Source organism: Canis aureus, chromosome 2 (assembly GCF_053574225.1).
Source record: "Canis aureus isolate CA01 chromosome 2, VMU_Caureus_v.1.0, whole genome shotgun sequence".
In the NCBI taxonomy this organism is placed as follows: Eukaryota; Metazoa; Chordata; class Mammalia; order Carnivora; family Canidae; genus Canis; species Canis aureus.
The window spans coordinates 31,847,643-31,870,746 of record NC_135612.1 but is presented as its reverse complement, the minus strand read 5'-3'; the positions used below and the strand labels follow the sequence as shown (position 1 = coordinate 31,870,746).

The window sequence follows — 23,104 nt, the reverse complement described above, 5'->3', positions numbered from 1 at the left end:
CAAACTCATTATGCTCAATAGCAATATAAGCATAACACATCAGGAGAAGGCAACATTTACCCCAGGAATTCAATGTTGGTTCAATATTTGAAATCAACTTATTCTCCACAATAACAGAAAAAGGGAGAATCCATGTTTCTTCTGAATAGTTTCAGGAAAAAATATTTGCCAAAATTCAACACTTCTTTATGCTTAAAATTTTTTCTCAGTAAAGTAGAAGCAGAGAAAACTGTCTCCATGTGATAAAGTATACTTAGTTATATATATATATAAAAAAAAACAACCCAAAACTTCTGCTAATATCAAATATGAGGGGGAAAGCCTGAAAGCTTTCCTCTAAAATTATGAACTATGCAAAGATGGCTACTTATAGTTCATGTTTAACCATGTGCTGGAATTCCTAGCCAGTAAAATAAGGTGAGAAAAAATAATGACATTTTGATTAGCAATATAGGAGTTTAATCATCTTCCTTTGATAGCAGGATTGGGGGGATAAGGAATCCTAAATGATCTACAAGATAATCTTTGAATAAATAAGTGAGTTTAACAAAAGCATGAGATAGAGCGTTGATATATATAAAAAATTCTATTTGTGTATAACAATGAGCATTTGAACTTGAAAAATTTTAAAAATTACAAAAAATTACAGCTTCATTTAAACATTAAATACTTGTGCATAAATTGAACAAATAATAGTATAGTATAGCAATACAATGGAAAGTTTAAAAAACTGACATGGAGATATGTTTAAACACATAGCTTATTGGGATAGAGCAATGTGTACTTAAATAGAATAATATCAGGCAAATTGAAGGGAAAAATAATGTCTTATCACAAATGGTGCTGCTACAATAATACAAACATATGGATAAAAATGAACACAAATGAAAAATAAAATAGAGCATAGACCTAATAAAAACCTGCTTTTCAAAAATACTGTTAAAAAGTGAAAAGGAGGGCAGCCCTGGTGGCTCAGCGGTTTAGCGCTGCCTTCAGTCCAAGGCCTGATCCTGGAGACCTGGGATCGAGTCCCACGTCTGGCTCCCTGCGTGGAGCTTACTTCTCCCTCTGCCTATGTCTCTGCCTCTCTGTGTCTCTCATGAATAAATAAATGAAATCTTTTTTAAAAAAAAGTGAAAAGGAGGTGCCAGTCTGGCTCAGTCAGAAGAACTATGAGACACTTGATTTTAGGGTTGAGTTCAAGTCCACACGGAGTGTAGAGATTACACAAATAAATAAACTTTTGAAAAAGAGCTGTTTAAAAAAATGAAAAGAAAGGCCCAATACTAGGAGAAGATATTTACAAAACATGTATTTACAAAGGTCATGTATTTAGTGTACAGATATATGTCTACACAGAGTATATATGCACATATATATTTGGGACATATTTCATTATATATATATGAAATACATCTTACTTAACCTATGCTATGTATATAATATGATGGATACAAAGGAACATGTATGTGTGAGTGTACACATGTACTCAAATACACAGTTTACCAATAAAAAGAAAACAGCCCAATGAAACTGGTAAAAGATTTGAACATATACTGCACATAGGAAGAGGCATGAATATCAAATGTGCACATGAAAAGAAGCTCAACATCATTAGTGATTAAGGAAATAAAACTTAAATGATAATAAGACATTACTAAACATTTGTTCCAATAATAAAAATGAAATGTATTAACAATAGCAAGGGTGGGAAAAACAGGAAGCAGTTGAAATTTTCTTATCACTGGTGGAAATAGAAAGTAGTAAAACCAGTGTGGAATATAGTTCTGCAATTTCTTAAAAACTTAAAAGTGTATCTATTATGTAACATGACAAATCCATCCCTAAGAATTTACCTAAGAGGAAAAAAAAATGTCCTTAGAAAGACTTGATAATTGCAATTTTATTCATAATAATCAAAAGAGGAATGTAATATAAGTAATCATTGAGAAGTACTTTATCTTTTAAAGATTTTATTTATTCATGAGAGACACAGGCAGGGGGAGAAGCAGGCTCCATGCAGGGTACCTGATGCAGGACTCAATCCCAGGACCCTAGGATCACGCCCTGGACCAAAGGCAGGAGCTAAACCACTGAGCCACCCAGGGATCCCTGTGAGAAGTAATTCAAAAAGTGGTATATATAAATATACATGGAGGGCTACATAGCAGGAAAAGAATAAAGAATTCATATGTGTGATAATGTGGATAAATCTCAAAGTCGTATGCCAGAGGAAAAAATATATATGTATTAAAGGGAAAATACTATAAGATTTAGTTTAATTAGAAAAGACAAACCAAATCTATTATGAAGGATTAACTGGGAAAGAACACAGTCAAACATTTAGAAGTGATAGAAATTTATATATCTTGATCACATTAGTAGTTGTAAAGATGTTGTACATTTGTCAAGACTTGGTGGAATGCTACACTTAAGTACATTTTTAAAAAGTAAGTGCATGTTATTGTGTGTCAGTTATACTTTAATAAGAATGATTTTTAAAGTAGGCTGCATGCCCAGCATGGAGACCCAACATGGGGCTTGATCTCACCACCCTGAGATCAAGATCTGAGCTGAGATCAAGAGTCAGATGCTTAACTGACTGAGCCACCCAAGTGCCTTAAAAATGATTTAAATAAGACAAATCATGGAGTGTGAGAAGATATTTGCAATAATTGTCAAGGGCTATAGTCAAAATTTATAAAATTTGCTACAACTCAATAAGAAAAGAAAAATCTAATCTAAAAACAATTAGGCTAATTTCTTCACTAAAGAGCATATCTAAAGGCCAGTGAACATATGAAATGTGAACTTTCTAGTATTTAGGGAAAAGAAAATTAAATTCACAACTACTGCACAATCATGAGAATAATGGATATTAAATAGATGGGCCATATCAAGTTTCTTGAATATTAGGGTGTACATTCCTATAAACACTATGAAAACTTTTTGAATATATTTTTTAAACAGATGTCCAGATATATATGATGCAGGAAATTATAATCCTAGGTCTTTACCCAATCAAAATGTGTACATATGTACACAGAATGCATGTTTAAGAAAGTTTAGCCTCATCATTCCCAATAACCCAATAACCAAAATGCCCATCAGTGATAGAATCAGTTTTTAAATCGTGATATATTCATAAAATGGAAGCACATAACAATGAAGATAAAAATAATATTGTTACATTCACTAGTATAAAAAGTTCTCCCAAACATAATTTTGAGTGAAGAAGCAAGACACAAAAGAATGTGTAGAATACAATTTCATTTACACAAATTTCAAAGTTAAGCAAAACTGATCGAGTTAGAAATCAGGATAGTGTCTCTCTCTTCAGGGAGGATTATGTGGGTACAGGCCTGGTCTAAGTAGAGAAATGGCTTATATGACACAGTTCATGTTCCTTCTATATATAGACCTGTGTCCTTAAAGTTTATTCATTTTTCTATAATAAACTGTTGCAAAATTTAACAATTTAAAAAAGCATGGTGAACCCTAATCCCATTTCATCTGACACTTTATAGTATTCAATAAATAGTTCCTTATTTCTGCACTTCTCTGTGATCCACCAAACCCCCTTTACATACTTTCATACTATTACAATATGAGGCAATACTTGGCACAAGTTGTATTCTTTAGCAAAGCTCACGTTAACGTCCAGTAACTGAATTTCAAGGCCATGCCATTTAGATGAATTCTCCTAGTCAATATATATGTTTTCATTTCTTCACTTCTCTACCCCTTCATTCATTACTCAGGCTACTGAAATCTGGCATCTTTATCCACTAATCTACTATTATTACTCTTGCGTATTTCATTATCATTACTCTTGTTTTAGAAGGCCCCCTTCCACCCAGCTTCCCACATCTGGAAAAGACCAATCTATTTAGACTAGACTCTGGGAAACGAACTAGGGGTGGTAGAAAGGGAGGTGGGTGGGGGGTAGGGTGACTGGCTGATGGGCACTTGATGGCATGAGCACTGGGTGTTCTTCTATATGTTGGCAAATTGAGCACCAATAAAAAATAAATTATAAAAAATAAAATCTAGTTTGTCTGAAAAAAAATACGTCTCTAATATGTCATTAAAAGGTCTATCTTTTCCATTCCATCTTCTTCTACCCTACCTCAGATCACTTTGATCTCATACTCAATATGAAACCTTCATATTCTTTTTTTTAAGATTTTATTTATTCATGAGAGACAGAGGCAGAGATACAGGCAGAGGGAGGAGCAGACTCCATGCAGGGAGCCTGATGTGGGATTCGATCCCGGGACTCCAAAATCACGCCCTGGGCCGAAGGCAGGTGTTTAACCACTGAGCCACCCAGGGATCCCCGAAACCTTCATATTCTAACTGGACTTCCTGTCTCTTGTTTTGATCATTTTATTACATTTTCCTCATTGCATCCAGAATAAGTTCTGAGATACCATCTCAATTCCTGCAGACTAGGCTAGTTACAAAACCACTGTGTTCGTATATCCGTCATCCTTACATCAGAGCAATTGGGTGTAGAGATTGCTTATTTTCTATGTGTCACCCACTTAGACTGTGATAGCCTTGGGATCAGGGCCAATCTTATTCTCAGTAGTAGACTCAGATCTTATCACATTTCCTGGAACATAGTGGCTTCTCAGTATATTAATAAACACATAGATATTTACAAAGACCAGAATATATTCTTTACTTCTATTTCAAAATTCTACTTAGTGGAAGTCCTTTAATTCCTATGATTCCTATAGAATATACTATACTAATGTTAAAGGTCAATATAAGAATTAGTATCATGTTCCCTTGATCTTTCAGTGCCTTAATTTTTGAGTATTAGAATATAGTCTCTTAGACTGGGCATTTAGTCAGCTCTACTGGTCACAGCTCCACGGGACTTTTCATTTAAATTCTACTATAGGCCACATAAAAAAATAGAGATCATAAAAAAAATATAAGATAATGAAGTTTTTAAAGGGTTCTAGATTATGAGCTTGTGATAATTTTCTATTGTGTTGTATTTACCTGAACCTGTTACTAGAAAGTCCCTTAATTATGTGGAGACATTCTTCGATTTTACTGACAGTATAGGGCAAACTTCTCAGACTGTAGTCCAGGTAGACTGGAATTAGCATTTCTATTGGATGGCATGCTAATAGATGGCTAGTTTCAACCAAAGCTTCCTCCTGGGTTCCTTGTTTGACAGAATAGTCTCAGATGGACCTATGCAACAAAAAGTAGCATTCTGAATTTCTAGACACTATCAGGGAGGACAAACATTGAAATACGCTCATGGGCAAAAAACTGTCTAAATGTCCTGCAGATGCACACTTGAAATATCTGCAGTAGCTCACATATGAAACACAGCATTGTTACCCAGGGCTCACCTTCCTTTCTTTCTTATAGTCATCTTCCCTTCATTCCCTATTGTAATCTCTAGCAAAAGTCCTTGCTGATCCTGGGTATTATCCCTATGCAAAACCACCCTCTGTCCTTCCAGTTACTTACTTCAGAAACATGCCTCAGAAACATCCTGACAAATTAATTATATTGCAGATGTAACTTACTAATTTTTGTTTACTATGCCTAGACAGTAAAAAGTATTTGTTTAAAAAAAAAAAAGATTTTCTTGGATGAAATGTTAACCAAGTTTTAAGTTGAAAAGATGTAATTGGGGATCCCTGGGTGGCGCAGCGGTTTGGCGCCTGCCTTTGGCCCAGGGCGCGATCCTGGAGACCCGGGATCGAATCCCATGTCAGGCTCCGGGTGCATGGAGCCTGCTTCTCCCTCTGCCTGTGTCCCTGCCTCTCTGTCTCTCTCTCTCTCTCTGTGTGACTATCATAAATCAATAAAAAATTAAAAAAAAAGAAAAGATGTAATTGTACGACTGAGATTGTGTATGTGAATGAGTGTGTGTACGTGCATATGTTGGCAGCTAGGGCAATAAATATTGCATCATCTATCTATCAAATCTAACCATTTTGTTGCTAACATACATGATCAATTCATAAAGCAAGCTTAGAAACTTCTTCAGTTGCTTCCGTGATTAATATTCTTTAAAAGGAAATGACATTTTAGAAATGAAATTAATTCCTAATATCCTTATGAACTACCTACATTAAAGAATACACACTACACATTTAAACGTGTGTTTACATATAAATGTAGATAGATGATAGATAATAAATAATAGATAGATGATAGATGATATATAGATAGATGATAGATGATAGATAGATAGATAGATAGATAGATAGATAGATAGATAGATAGAAGTTTAGATGCATGCACTTAGGAAAGTACAGGAAATATTTTAATCATTTTTTCAAATTTCCTAACAAAAAATTGATTTGAGAAATACGAATATACTTACACTTTGTTCTCTCATTTGGGATCCAGTGTTTTTTTATCCATACAGAGCCTTAGTGGAACTCACAGTTAATAAGATTTATCGATAGTGACATGGATATAATGTAGTCATGCTTACTGACTTAATTTTCACACAAAGTTAGCAGTAGAAATGCAAACACAAGCTATATTAATTCTTATATCCCTTCATCTAACATTTATCATGAATTAGAATATCTGTCTGATTTTAAAAATGAAGTATTTCTGCATAATCTGATTAGCTATATAGAAGGAAAGACAAATAAACAGGCAAAGGAAAACCAAAAATTCTTTTTGATTTTGAAAAGCTGATGATCTGACCAAACAATTTTAGCATGGGGGGATTTCCAAAAAGTTTTACCAAGATATGATTGAGGATGCTTTACCAGCTGTTTAACAGCCAACCCGTTAAATAGACAAGATCAACTAAGTTACAAAAAAGGGCCCTTGGTGACCCTATTTCAAAGTCACTAGTGAATGTAAAATGTAATTAAAATAGAAAAATAGAACAAAACAGAAGCTAACTAATGCATCTAGGAATTGGGACAGTATCCCTGGAGATGGAAGATGCATTAATAACACAAGACGCATTGTTAATGTATTAAGTCTTTGACAATATGATGATCCAAACAATATTTTGTTTCTTTGTTCATTTTAATTCACATTTTGTTGATTGCTTATGATATACAACAATTTTTCAAAAGTTTACTGGAACTTTATGCTTTATTTATGAACATAAAATTACTTTCCTATTATTGTTTTTGAATAAAAGTGGTTCCTAGACCATTGTCTTACACCATACACCAATACAAATTCAAAATGGATGAAATGTCTTAATGTGAGACAAGATTCCATCAAAAATCCTAGAGGAGAACATAGGCAACACCCTGTTAGAACATGGCCACAGTAACTTCTTGCAAGATACATCCATGAAGGCAAGAGAAACAAAAGTAAAAATGAACTACTGGGACTTCATCAAGATAAGAAGCGTTTGCACAACATAAGAAACAGTCAACAAAACTAAAGGCAACCTACAGAATGGGAGAGAATAATTGCAAATGACGTATCAGATAAAGGACTAGTATCCAAGGTCTATAAAGAAATTATGAAACTCAACAGCAAAGAAACAATCCAATCATGAAATGGGCAAAAGACATGAACAGAAATCTCACAGAGGAAGACCTAGACATGGCCAACAAGCACATGACGAAATGCTCCGCATCACTTGCCATCAAGGAAATACAAATCAAAACCACAATGAGATACCACCTCACACCAGTGAGAATAGGGAAAATTAACAAAGCAGGAAACCACAAATGCTGGAGAAGATGTGGAGAAAGGGGAACCCTCCTGCACTGTTGGTGGGAATGTGAACTGGTGCAGCCACTCTGGAAAACTGTGTGGAGGTTCCTCAAAGAGTTAAAAATAGATCTGCCCTACGACCCAGCAATTGCACTGCTGGGGATTTACCCCAGAGATACAGATGTAATGAAATGCTGGGACACCTGCACCCCGATGTTTCTAGCAGCAATGTCCACAATAGCCAAACTGGAAGGATCCTACCGGTGTCCATCGAAAGATGAATGGATAAAGAAGATGTGGTTTATGTATACAATGGAATGTTACTCAGCCATTAGAAATGACAAATACCCACCTTTTTCTTCGACATGGATGGAACTGGAGGGTATTATGCTGAATGAAATAAGTCAATCAGAGTAGGACAAACATTATATGGTCTCATTCATTTGGGGATTATAAACGATAGTAAAAGGGAATAAAGGGGAAAGGAGAAAAGATGAGTGGGAAATATCAGAAAAGGAGACAGAACATGAGAGACTCCTAACTCTGGAAAACAAACAACGGGTGGTGGAAAAGGAGGTGGGCAGGGGGTGGGGGGCGACTGGGTGACGGGCACTGAGGGGGGCTCTTGATGGGATGAGCACTGGATGTTATTCTATATGTTGGCAAATTGAACACCAATAAAAAATAAATTTATAAAATAAAAAAATTAAAAAAAAACCGTATTAGAGCAGCCACATACCAGCAGATTAGGTAACCCAGAAGAAACAGATGAATTTCTTACCAATACCAGTATTACCAATACTGGAACAGGAAGAAATAGAAAACCTGAAGAGGCCAATAACCACGGAGGATATTGAAGCAGTCATCAAAAACCTCCCAAGACACTAAAGTCTGGAGCCAGATCGCTCCCAGGGGAATTGTTCAAAGGTTTTAAGAAGAAACCATACCTATTCTACCAAAGCTGTTCTGACAGATAGAAAAGGACAGAATACTTCCAAACTTGTTTTATGAGGCCAGCATCACATTTGGAAAACAGACAAAGACCCCACCAAAAAGGAGAATTCTAGACCAATATCCCTGAGGAACACAGATGCAAAAATTCTCAACAAGATTCTAGCCAATCGGAGCCAACAGTACACTAAGATTATTCACCATGATCAAGTGAGATTTATCCCCGGGATTCAAGGCTGGTTCAACACTCATAAGGCAATCAACATGATAGATCCCATCAACAAGAGAAAAAAGGAGAACCATATGATCCTCTCAATAGATGCAGAGAAAGCATTTGACAAAATACAGCATCCATTCCTGATCAAAAGTCCTCAGAGTGAAGAGATACAGGGAACATTCCTCAACATCTTAAAAACCATTTATGAAAAGCCCACAGCAAATATCATTCTCAATGGGGAAACACTGGGATCCTTTCCCCTAAGATCAGGAACACGGCAGGGATGTCCACTCTCACCACTGCTATTCAACATTTTCCTATAAGTGTTCGCCTCAGCAATCAGGCAACAAAAAGAAATAGAAGGCATTCAAATTGGCAAAGAAGAAGTCAAACTCTCCCTCTTCGCCGATGACATGATTCTGTACGTAGAAAACCCAAAGGCCTCCACCCCAAGATTGCTAGAACTCATACAGCAAGTGTGGCAGCATACAAAAATCAATGTCCAGAAGTCAGTGGCATTTCTGTACACTAACAGTGAGACTGAAGAAAGAGAAATTAAGGAGTCCGTCTCATTTACAATTGCACCCAAAAGCATAAAATCCCTAGGAATTTTATGGAATAAGCCTAACCAAAGAGGTAAAGGATCTATACCCTATACCCTAAAAACTACAGAACACTTCTGAAAGAAATTGAGGAAGACACAAAGAGATGAAAAAATATTCCATGCTCATGGATTGGAAGAATTAATATAGTGAAAATGTAAATGTTACTGAGGGCAATTTACACATTTAATGCAATCTCTATGAAAATGCCATGAACTTTCTTCAGAGGTTGGAACAAATCATCTTAAGATTTGTGTGGAATCAGAAAGACCCTGAAAGCCAGGGGAATATTGAAAAAGAAACCAGAGCCGGGGCATCACAATGCCAGATTTCAGGTTGTACTACAAAGCTGTGGTCATCAAGACAGTGTGGTACTGGCACAAAAACAGACACATAGATCAAGGAACAGAATAGAGAATCCGGAAATGGGCCCTCTACTCTATGGTCAACTAATATTCGACAAAGCAGGAAAGGGTAATCCATTGGAAAAAGAACAGTCTCTTCAATAAACAGTGCTGGGAAAATTGGACAGCCTCATGCAGAAGAATGAAACTAGACCATTCTCTTACATCAGACATAAATATAAACTCAAAATGGATGAAAGATCTAAATGTGAGACAAGAATCCATCAGAATCCTAGAGGAGAACACAGGCAACACCCTGTTTTACTTGGCCACAACAACTTCCAAGATACATCCATGAAGGTAAGGGAAACAAAGCAAAAATTGTAAGATTTTTGCCTCTTTTTCTCTATGTGTCTGTCATGAATAAATAAATGAAATCTTTAAAAAGATTTTAGGGTATTTAATAATAAATAATAGAAGTATTGGGACCTCAACAAGATAAAAAGCTTCTGCACAGCAAAAAAAAAAAAAAAAAAAAAAAAAAAACAGTCAACAAAACTAAAAGACAACCTACAGAATGGGAGAAGACCTTTGCAAATGACCTATCAGATAAAGAGCTAATATCCACGATCTATAAAGAACTTATTAAACTCAACAGCAAATAAATAAACAATGCAATCATGAAATGGGCAAAAGACATGAACAGAAATTTCACAGAGGAAGACATAGACATGGCCAACATGCACATGAGAAAATGCTCTGCATCACTTGCCATCAGGGAAATACAAATCAAAACCGCAATGAGATACCACCTCACACTAGTGAGAACGGTGACAATTAACAAGACAGGAAACAATAAATGTTGGAGAGGATGTGGAGAAAGGGGAACCCTCTTGCCCTGTTGGTGGGAATGCGGACTGGTGCAGCCACTCTGGAAAACTGTGTGGAGGTTCCTCAAAGAGTTAAAAATAGAACTGTCCCATGACCCAGCTGTTGCACTGCTACAGATGCAGTGAAACACCAGGACACCTGTACCCCGATGTTTTAGCAGCCACAATAGCCAAATTGTGGAAAGACCCCTGGTGTTCATCGACAGATGAATGGATAAAGATGTGGTGAAAGTTTCATAAGGAACAGGATATTTACACCATCTCAAAATATCTCCTAAGAAACTTCTTACTATTCCATGGAGAAAATAGTGACTTTGCAGTCTAGCAAGGTTGGGAAGGCCACCTTAGCCAGGTGTTCAATTATCGCCACCCCTGGGAAAATCAGCATTATATGGCTCTTGAAAATGTGGACCAAGAAGGATCTATATCATCACTTCTGTTTTATTCCTGCCAAAAAAAAAACCACCCAAATACCCTAAAATATTTTTTAAGATTTCATTTATTTATTCATGACAGACATATAGAGAGAAAGAGGCAGAGACACAGGCAGAGGGAGATGCAGTCTCCATGCAGGGAGCCTGATGTGGGACTCGATCCCAGGTCTCCAAGATCACACCTCGGGCTGAAGGCTGTGCTAAACCGCTGGACCACCGGGGCTGCCCCCCAAATACCAGTTTAACCTTGAAGAAAAATCAGATGAGCTTGAGTAACATGTCTTCTTTGAAAATACCAGGACAATAAAGTGAAATATAGGCTGAGGAGCTGTTTTAGATTAACGGAGGTAAATAGAAATGAGAGAACTAAATGCAATATATAATCCTGCATTGTGCTGGATCTAGAGGGAATACAATGGTATAAAAGACATCACTTGAAAAAAATTATAAAATTTTAATATGTACTATGGATTTGATAATATATCAATGTCAGACTTTCTGATTTTGATCAATATATTTTGGTTATATAACATAATGATCTTATTAGGAAACATGCCCTGAGATAGATAATGAGGCACAATGTTTAATTTATGTTTAAATTATTATGAAAAGGTTCAGAAAGCTTTATATATATGCATATATATACATATTTATGGGTTTAGTATTAGTATTTCCAGGTATTAGACATACAAATGCATTTCAAATAAAATATGATTAATTTATATTTCTACTGCTCATGTGATATTGCTGGCTTAGAAAAAAAATCTATATGATCATTCCTCCAATTTTTTATGCCCCTTTAATATCATCACAAGCTCTTTTAAATATTACAAAGCACATCTAAATATTCTATGATTCAAACAAAAATTTATACATGAATGTTCATAACAGCATTGTTCATAGCAGCCTCAAAATGAAACAATCTAAATGTCCATCAGCTGATGAGTGGATAAACAAAATGTGGTATATCTATGCAATGGAACATTATTCATCCATAGAAAAGAATAAAGTACTAATAGATTCAACACCATGTGTAAACCTTTAATACATTATGCTAAGTGAAAGAAGCCAGTCACAAAAGGCAACACATATTGTATAATTCAATTTATATGAAATGTCTAGAATAGGCAAATTCTAGAGACAGGGAGCATGTCAATGGTTTCCGGGAACTGGAGGAAGGGAGTGACACGGAGTCACTGCTTAATAGCTAAAGAGTTTCTTTCTGGGGTAATGACAATGTTATGAAAGTAGATTATGCTGATGATTGTACAACTATGTGAATGTATGGCTAGCCAGTGAATTGCACACAGTGGAACGGTTAAAATGGTGAATTTTGTGTTGTGTAAATTATACCTCAATAAAAAATGTATTTTTGGACAGAGATAAAAAAAATTGCAGATTGGATTGAAAGACCTAACAGCCTTTAGAACCCTAACTTCATAATCGCCAGGCCACTTTATAGAAATACTTGTCCCGGGGATGCCTGGGTGGCTCAGCAGTTGAGCATCTGTCCTTGGCTTAGGGAGTGATCCCAGGATCTGGAATCGAGTCCCATGTCAGGCACCTGCTTGCGTGGAGCCTGCTTCTCCCTCTGCCTGTGTCTCTGCCTTTCTGTCTCTGTGTGTCTCTCATGAATAAATAAATAAGATCTTTAAAAAAAGAAAAAAGAAATCCTTGTCTTGTAAGCAGAGGAGATTTAAAGGTGAGATGACATGATAGAATGTGTTAACTCACTCACTAGCTCGCATAGCTGATGTACTTGGTGGTCATGCGTTTTAGTTTATAGGAATCATGAAGAATAAAATACAGGGCTTATGTTCTAGTTACTGTGCTAGGTCTTCCCATGGAAACACAGGGTGACAGGCTGCTAAGCAAAAAGCTGAGAAAAATCAAATGTTAGCCTCTAAACTGATTGATTTCCCATTCATCTCTGATAAACAAGCCTGAAAAGCAGCGACAACTGAAACTAGCAGGGAGACATTGAAGCTACAAGAACATTGCATATAGACCATGTGCAAGAGAGAGAATTAACAAGAATGATATAAGCCTGCATGAAATTAAATCCAATATTAGTAGATAAAACAAGATAAAATAGTTGTAGAAAAATTGTGGTAAGCTTTAGATTTAAAATCTAGCTCCATATCAAAACTCTTTGCTCAGACATTATAAAGAGATTTTCTTAATACATTAATTTTCAACAAAATGTTTGATTAGAAGAGGAAAGGATTATGCTATAAGTAAACTCCTAGAGAGAAGAGAATTAAAATGAAATTTTACAGTTACCATAGCTATTGAAGGCAATTATCTTTTTAAAATGTTTTTAATTGGGGCACCTGGGTGGCTCAGTCATTAGCTGTCTTTAGCTCATATTTTGACCCTGGGGTCCTGGGATCATGTCCCCTGTGGGGTTCCCTGTAGGAAGCCTGCTTCTCCCGCTGCCCCTGCCTCTCTCTGTGTGTCTCTCATGAATAAATAAATAAATAAATAAATAAATAAAATCTTTAAAAATAAATTTAAAAAATAAAAGTTTTTATTTATTTATTTATTTATTTGAGAGAGAGAGAGAGAACGATAGTGTGAGAGCAATGTGCATGCCTGTATGTGCACAAGCTGGGGGAGGAGCAGAGGGAGAAAGAAAAGGAGAGAATCTCTAGCAGACTCTGTGCTGTGAGAAGAGCTGTTGTGGGGTTGGATCTCACTACCCCAAGATCATGACCTGAGCCAAAACCAAGAGTTGTTAGCCAATGGACTGAGCCACCCAGGTGCTCTGAAGGCAATTATTTTCAGGACAACAAGGTATTATCATTTTAAATAATCCTCAAGTTTTTATCATTATGTAAATATCTCAGAGAGATGTAAGGAACGTTCTCTAAAACAGATGAATAAATGTTCCCCCGTTAAATCAAGAGGTAAAGGACATTTGCACTATGAAACTGCTCATAATCTTTGTCCAATAATTTTGTACTCAGAAATCTTACCTTAAAATTTAGGACTATGATTCTAACCTTCATATCTCAATATGGTTATACCATGTTATAGATTAATAAGCATGGAAAAAATGTCAATATTTTAAAATGACTTAGTTTCATATGTAAACAAGAGAAGATTCAAAATTATCTCTATACAATGTCACCCTCACAGACTTGCCTTACCACAATGCATTTTTTTTTTAATTTTTATTTATTTATGATAGTCACAGAGAGAGAGAGAGAGAGAGAGAGAGAGGCAGAGACACAGGCAGAGGGAGAAGCAGGCTCCATGCACCGGGAGCCCGATGTGGGATTCGATCCCGGGTCACCAGGATCGCGCCCTGGGCCAAAGGCAGGCGCCAAACCACTGCGCCACCCAGGGATCCCCACCACAATGCATTTTTGATTGGAAAGAAAGGATTAGAGTAACAAATCATAACATGGAATTTCAAAAACCACTAAGACTTTTTTCATGAATAGCATAATATATAAAATCCATTACATAAATTTTGAAATGTTTAGACAACTTAATGTTTTTCTTTGATGTCAGTAAAGCAAATTAATAAACTGAAAAGTAGACACATCAATAAACTGAGTCTATGACTACAGAGAGAGATCCCAACTACTATGCAGATTACATACTTTGAATCAGTGTCTTTTCTTAGCCCTTCCACAGCATAACTACACTATTGCTTGAAAGATCATGAGTTGTAGTGAAGTGGACATGACTTGATATCAGAATTCAGGCTCCATTATTCACTACCTATGATGTATTGGTCAATGTGTCAATCTTCTTCAGCCTACATTTTGATACAACTAAAATGTATTTCCAGGATTGGTAAGAGTTGATATTATTTTAATAATAATCTTTGAAGAGCTTGGCATATCATTGGCAGTTTGAAAAATACAATTATTTTCAAACCTATGCCAATAGAAATAATTAAAAGAGTGGCACCTGGGAAGCTCAGTTAGTTAAGCATCTGCCTTTGGCTCAGGTCATGATCTCAGGGTCCTGGGATCAAGCCCTACATTGGGCTCCCTAATTAGCAGGGACATCTGCTTCTCTCTCTGCCCCCCCCACCAATCCTCACTCTCTCTCTCTCTCCCTCAAATAAATAAAATCTTAAAAAGAAAAGAATTTTAGATGTTATGTCAAAGCCCACTTTTATTTTTATTGATTTTTTAAAATTTATTTATTTATCTGAGAGATGAAGAGATGGCACAAATAGGGGAAGGAGCAGAGGAGGTGGGAGATGGAGAGGGAGAGAATCTCAAGCAGACTTGCTGCTCAGTGAGGAGTCCTATGTGGTGCTCGATCTCATGACATTGAGATCATGACCTGAGCTGAAATCAGTAACTGGCTGAGCCATGCAGGAGCCCCTCAGAGCCCACTTTAGAATTTAAAATTTATCTTTTTTGTATTTTCTTATTTTTTCCTATTTCTACTGATTACATATTCTTGATATCTTCTTAAATCATTCACTTAGCCTTGTGTAGATGTGAATAATGGTCTTATTTCATTGTCATTTAAAATTTGGTGTTCCAATTTGCTCTTATGCATTTATTCTAATTTTGTAGCATATAATAAGTGACATAATGTTTGGTTTTTAATTAATTAATTATTTATTTTGGAAGGTTTATTTACTTAGAGAGAGAAAGTACTCATGAGTGAGTGCAGGGAGGGGCAGAGGGAGAGAATCAACCCGCAGAATCCCTGCTGAGCATGGAGCCCGTTGGTGGGCTTGATCTCATGACCATGAGATCATGACCTGAGCCGAAACCAAGATTTGGACACTTAACCCACTAAACCACCCAGGTGCCCCTGTTTACATTTGTCTTAAATTAAATGTATGCCTTTTAAGTGAAGTTCTGTCATAAATATAAGTAAGTAATACATCTTATCAGCGTTTGTGAAGCTGTTTCCGTCTCTTCAATTCTGATTATTACCAAACTTCCATTGATATCTCTGTTTCCATTTGTTGTTTTCATTATTTCGACTGCCCTAGAATGCCCTATTTGGTATAATTTGTTTTGATGCATCTTTGCTCTTGCTGTTTTCTATATTGTATTTGGGTCTTCAACTATGCCATTAATTTTGATGACTTTGATTAGGGAAAGAAACTGGTTTTATTAGTATGTAATGTGTCTTCTATAGCACTTATGTAGATTTAATATTATTACTTTCCTTCCTTCCCCAGAACACTGAAGAAAGAATTAGGTCAGAAGTGGCGATAAGTTCAATTATAGTCTATGGTTTTACAGTGAAAGAAAACATCATGAATGAATTTGGTTTGAAAGAAAAAGGAGTTCGATTAAGATGAGATTAATGTATTATTAAATGTCTTTGAGAGGGTTAATATGATCAAGTTATAAGCAAAGCAATGCAACAAGCTAGAAGCTGTTGTTAAATGTTTAGAGGACTTTCTTCTTTCATTTTACACTGATTTATCAAAACTTCAGTTTCTTTGAGTGAAATGTCATCTTCTTTATGAAGTCATTAAAAGCTTGTTTCACTTGCTTATTTCTCAAGGTGTAAAAGAAGGGGTTCAGCAAGGGTGCAACAGAAGTAGTGAGCACCGAAACACCTTTATTTATGGCTATCTCTTCTTTGGCTGATGGCTTGATATAGATGAAGATGCAGCTTCCATAGGTGATGGAAACTACAATCATGTGGGATGAGCAGGTGGAAAAGGCCTTTTTTCTGTGTTGGACAGAGGGGAATCTAAGAATTATCCTGATGATGTACATGGAGGACAGAAATACACACACTAAGGTGATAATGAGTGCAAATACAGCCACAAGGATAACCATTTGTTCATTTGTTCTATCATCCATGTATCTGAACATGAGATCTTCAGGAGGGGACCAGCATCACAGCTAAAATGATCAATGGCATTGGAGTCACAGAATTCCAGCTGGAGGCACAAGCTAAGGGGTGGGAGAATGATCATCAAGCCAGACACCCAACAGCAGAAGACTAATAAGCTACACACCCTATTGCTCATGATGGTCATGTAATGAAGTGGTTTACAGATAGCAACATAGCGATCATAGGACATGGCTGCCAGGAGAAAAAATTCAGTTGCTCCAAAGAGAATAACAAAAAATATTTGACTTGCACAAGCATTGTAGGTAATAGTATTGGCCCCTGTTGATATACTATACAGGAATCTAAGAATGCAGACAGTGGTGAATGACACTTCTAAGAAGGAGAAATTTCTCAGAAAAAAAGTACATAGGAGTTTTAAGATGGGAGTTCACCAGTGTGAGGGTGATAATATTCAGGTTCCCTGTTACGCTCAAGATGTAGGTGAGAAATAGAAAGATAAAGAGCAGGATTTGCAGTTGTGGGTCGTCTGTCAGTCCCAGCAGGATAAAAGTTGTTATTGCTGTATAGTTTCTCATCACTGACTTTTGAAATCTAACCATCAGCCTATGAAAATAAAAGAGATTTTTGTGGGAAGATCAGTATTAAAATTCTGTAGCAAAACACTGAATACAAAAACCAAGCAAATCAGTCTATTTTCTCATTTCACATCATAATCCATATCACCACTATTCCAACTAGCCTCCCTGAATATTCCATATATAAGCAAATTATTCAGGATTCATGTTAATGTAAAACAATCCAACATTTTCTCAGATCATTCTTTCCCCCTGAAAATTTACAAATGTACATGTTAATTGTCTGTAATTCATTACATGGATTGGATTTACAAATAAGAGCAAAAAAATGATGTTACTTAATGTGTACTCAAATGTTCTTTATCCAAGACAAACCTTGGATATATGTCATATCCAGATGATGAAGAACATGACTTCTCTTCAGTTGTTATTTTCAAAGGATTGTACTAAGGTTAAGATGCATTTTACCTGGAATACAAACAACAATGATAACAAAACACAGCACTGGATCCTGAGATTTCCCTTTGTCTCTTTATTATTATCTGCTTGTACTCCTTATTCTTAAAGATAGTTTGATATGCAATTATTTTATCTATAGTGTGAAAAAAAAGGAATATCTTCATATGCATACACCTGACTTTTTAGTTGTCTGTGGCTCCATTTCTCTCAAAAGCCCTGAAATGAAATCTGTGTTTAATATCAATAAATAGTCTTCCAGGAGCTGTGTATCTAGTTTTTTGAGAGGCTGTGGGGAGGGCTAAAGGGAGAGGCAGAGAATCTGAAGCAGATTTCATGCCTAGCACAGAGCCCCATGAGGGCTTGATCTTACAATCCTGAGATCAAGATCTGAGCTGAAACCAAGAGGTGGATGCTCAACCAAGGTGACCCACAGGCTATGCATCTTTAATTACATCTTTTATTCCTTTGAAAAGGTACTATTATTTCTACCTTCTCACCCTACCCCTACTTATTTTAGGTCATAGGGCTCGGCAACCCTATTTTCATGTCCAACCTCCTACTGCTCTAACACCCATAAGAACGTCTTTACTGTCGAAGCCATTGGCATATTATTTGTAGTTATTTTGCCTGATAGCCCCTTCAAATGGATTCCATACCATAATCCTGATTCTATTCCAGATTCTATCTCTTTTTAGAGTCCTATGGCCTCCTCATCCTCTATTAACCTATGAAGCATTGCTATTCCCCAATATTTGTCCTGAAACCTCTCTTTTCTTGTTTTCTCTTTGTTCTTCTTCTTACTCCATGCTCTCCAAGAAGATTTCACTTGGTGCAATTGATTTCATTGCCATTTATATGATGAATTCCAAAGTCTGGAACTTTTCCAAATAAAAAAAATTGCTAAGTGTATATAATCAGTTGGATGTTCCACAGACACTTCATACACTAAGAGCTCAAAATGAAATCACGGTCCTTCTCCAAGCCATCCTCTCTTCTAATGTTCACTATGTATTTATTTTTTAAAGATTTTATTTATGAGAGAGAGAGAGAGAGAGAGAGAGAGGCAGTGGGAGAAGCAGGTTCCATGCAGGAAGCCCAATGTGGGACTAAACCCTGGGACCCCAGGATCACACCTGGGGCCAAAGGCAGGCGCTAAACCGCTAAGCCACCCAGGCATCCTGTGTTCGCTATTTATTGATAAAGATTAGTCTCTTGTGTGTGGCCTGCAAGGCTCTTCATGGACAAGGCCTTCCCTATTTGCTCACCTCATCTCTTACAAATTCCTTAGCTTTCTTTCTCATAACTTAAGTTCCACAAACATTGAGCGCTTAAATTCCTCATTTTTTTCACATGCTGTCTTCTCTGCAAGGGCTAATCTTTGACTAATGGCAATTGGTGCTTCAGAATTTTCCTTAGGTATCAGTCTTCCAGGGAAATCTTCATTCATCTTCCCAGAGTACGTGAGATTATGATACCGTGTTATTTATAAACAGCTGCTGCTTACTCTCTAGACCACATTGTATGCTTCCGTATCCTTATACTTCTCCTCTAAGTTCCTATAAACCTCTCCAAAATAGAGGTTATGTTTTCATATATCCTTTATTCCATTACATCTGGCACAAGTAAGTTGTTATGTAAATGCAAACTGAAGAAACAAAAACCTGAGTGGTGAAAAATTAGACAGTAAGACAACTATGAGAAACTCCTAACTCTGGGAAACAAACAAAGAGTTGCAGAGGGGCACGTGGGTGGGGGCATATGGTAACTGAGTGATGGGCATTAATGAGGACACATGATGAGATGAACACTAGGTGTTGTATTATATGCTGGCAAGTTAAAGCATATATTAAAACAAAACAAAACAAAATTAAAATTAAAAACAAAACAAAAACAAAAATCAAAAATAAAACAGAAACAAAAAAGGTGTGGTCTATGTACTGAGACGAAGCTATATTCTTTAATGCCTATTCTGGTCAGGTGGTTCAGCACTCTTATTTTTTTATATCTGTTTCATATTGCACCACCATTTTGAGTACACTCCTACATAAAAATCCAAATTCTAAACTGTAAATCCTTTTCCAGACTTCTTTTTTCAGCTTCTGAGCTACTTTCTACATTAATATTTTAATTCTCCATCTGTTATTATTGATTCCTTGTGGATTTGTCTCTAGTAATCTCTCTCCTGCACCTCTCGCTTGTTGGGTACTTAGTTTTTTTTCCTTTGTCCAGAATTTGCTCCCCATTCAATACTTCTTAGAGACTACAGTTCTGGGGTTTTTTTGTTTTTGGTTTTTTTTTTTTTTTTTTTTTTTGGTTTTTGGTGGTTTTTTTCTTTGTTTGGTTGGTTTTTTTGCTTTCTTTTGTTCCGGGTTTTTTTTGTTTGTTTGCTTGCTTTTTTTAAATAATGAATTTATTTTTTATTGGTGTTCAATTTGACAACATACAGAATAACACCCAGTGCTCATCCCGTCAAGTGCCCCCCTCAATGCCCGTCACCAATTCACCCCCACCCCCCGCTCTCCTCCCCTTCCACCACCCCTAGTTCATTTCCCAGAGTTAGGAGTCTTCCATGTTCTGTCTCCCTTTCTGTTATTTCCCACCCATTTCTTCTCCCTTCCCTTCTATTCCCTTTCACTATTATTTATATTCCCCAAATGAATGGGACCATATAATGTTTGTCCTTCTCCGATTGACTTATTTCACTCAGTATAATACCCTCCAGTTCCATCCACGTCGAAGCAAATGGTGGGTATTTGTTATTTCTAATGGCTGAGTAATATTCCATTGTATACACAAACCACATCTTCTTTATCCATTCATCTTTCGATGGACACCGAGGCTCCTTCCACAGTTTGGCTATTGTGGACATTGCTGCTAGAACATCGGGGTGGAGGTGTCCCAGCGTTTCATTCCATCTGCATCTTTGGGGTAAATCGCCAGCAGTGCAATTGCTGGGTCGTAGGGCAGGTCTACTTTTAACTCTTTGGGGAACCTCCACACAGTTTTCCAGAGTGGCTGCACCATTTCACATTCCCACCAACAGAGTTAGAGTGTCCCCCTTTCTTCACATCCTCTCCAACATTTGTGGTTTCCTGCTTTGTGAATTTTCCCCATTCTCACTGGTGTGAGGTGGTATCTCACTGTGGTTTTTATTTGTATTTCCCTGATGGCAAGTGATGCAGAGCATTTTCTCATGTGCTTGTTGGCCATGTCTATGTCTTCTTCGGTGAGATTTCTGTTCATGTCCTTTTCCCATTTCATGATTGGATTGTTTGTTTCTTTGATGTTGAGTTTAATAAGTTCTTTATAGATCTTGGAAACTAGCCCTTTATGCTTTCCTTTCTTTTTTAAAGCTTAAATCACTTACACTGTTTTTGAAGATTCATTCCTCTCCTAAAAAGAAACTAGAGTGTGGCATGGTTTCCTTAGCTTCCCCATCTCAATCTCTAGTCTCAACCCTCGTCATCTGATAAGAAGTATTGATGTTCTTCATTCAAGAATCACTTTGTAGAGTTTTAATTGAAATCAGTAGCAATTCACATAGGTACTATAGATGGAGATATTCCAGGAGTTCAAGAATAGTCATTGGATCACTTAGGTCACTAACAAATGAACTCTACCCACAAGGAATTTGTTCTTTCTCTGCTATATACCTTGTTATTGCAGAAACTGAGTCTGACACATAGCATGCATTCATAATTTTAGATGAATGATTTAATGTACCTTATGTATAATTTAACTCAGTCTGCATTTTATTATTTTTTAAAGGAGAGAAAATTTTAGGCAATAATGATAATTAACAGGCTTACACTGCAACATGAGGATGATTCGAATTGCCCTAACTCCTGTGAGTGTACTCAAGATAGAACCTATTTCTTCATTTAAGTAATCTATTTCCCTTTCTACACCCAAAAACCTATTTATCTCTTACTGACCCTTTTATAACATGCAATCAATAAATGAAGCGTCTTTTAATATTCATAGTATGAATTTCACCCATCTTTTTATACACATATTAGAAATTCATTTAGCTGTCCAGTTTTTTGTGCTATGTAGAACCAATTTTTAGAGAAACAAATGCCTAAGCATAGAGACAGACCAATAACCCAACTTTTTGTAAGGGAAAATGGTATCCTCCCATTTCTGTGCCTTGAAACTGCCATAGGGCCTCTAAAAACACTTTCATTCAACTTTTCGTTGCCTTGTCAATACTCCTTTCTCTATCTCCTTTTCCATCAATCAGTCACACATCAGTAGCACAATGTTCAACTCTTTATTTGCATTAACACTTCCAAGATATAGAATATAATAATATAGTAACAGTAAATTGCTCTCTTTTGTGGTGATTATGAATTGGGAGTTGGATGTATACTAGTTACTCTATCACCCCTAGGATATGTGAGCATGAACGAGATTCTTTGGGTAATGGAAATCTCAGGAGTTTGGAATCAGTCAACCTCAAAAAGGAATTCTGAAATATCCAAATAACGGATGACCCTTCCAAGCCTAGAGAGTGATTTCTTTGTGAGCCGCTCATACCAATCAGTGGCTTATACAAGGAAAGAAAAGCAGGGTTCTTTGTTCTCAAACTTCCTGAGATTTTTCTTTCTTTTTAAAAAAATAATTTAAAGACACAGAGAGAGGCAGAGACAGATAGAGGGAGAAGCAGGCTCCCCATAGGGAGCCCGATGTGGAACTCGATCCCAGGACCCCGGGATCACACCCTGAGCCAAAGGCAGATGCCCAACCTCTGAGCCACCCAGGGGCCCCTGAGATTTTTCATATCCCCTCAATCTCTGGGCAAATTCTATTTTTGCTTCTGTTAGAAAATCAATTTATTAACAGTTTCTCTTTTGTGCAAATAAAACAGTGTGCTAATAATTTACTATGGCTTATTCTTTGCCTGTCCTTTGATTTTGGTTTATCTAAGAATTGATGCTCTCCGACTACTTCAGGGCTACAAAAAGGGCAAGAAGTAGAACAAACTACAAAGACTAAAAATTGACATCCTGCTCTCATCTCCTTTTCCATCCTTCCTCTCTGGATACACAGCAGGCAAAAGTTGCACTTGTGAAATACTCTTTTCACTTTGTTATCTTGAACAGTGTCATACAAGTCATTATCTAGAGAACAAATTGTGCTCCATGAACAAT

General features: G+C 36.6%; 1 pseudogene; it reads right to left on the bottom strand.

Moving 5' to 3' along the window:
- Window positions 1-16,535: 16,535 nt before the first annotated feature.
- On the bottom strand, window positions 16,536-17,492 carry LOC144289783 (olfactory receptor 6C2-like; annotated as a pseudogene).
- Between the last annotated feature and the right edge of the window lie 5,612 nt (window positions 17,493-23,104).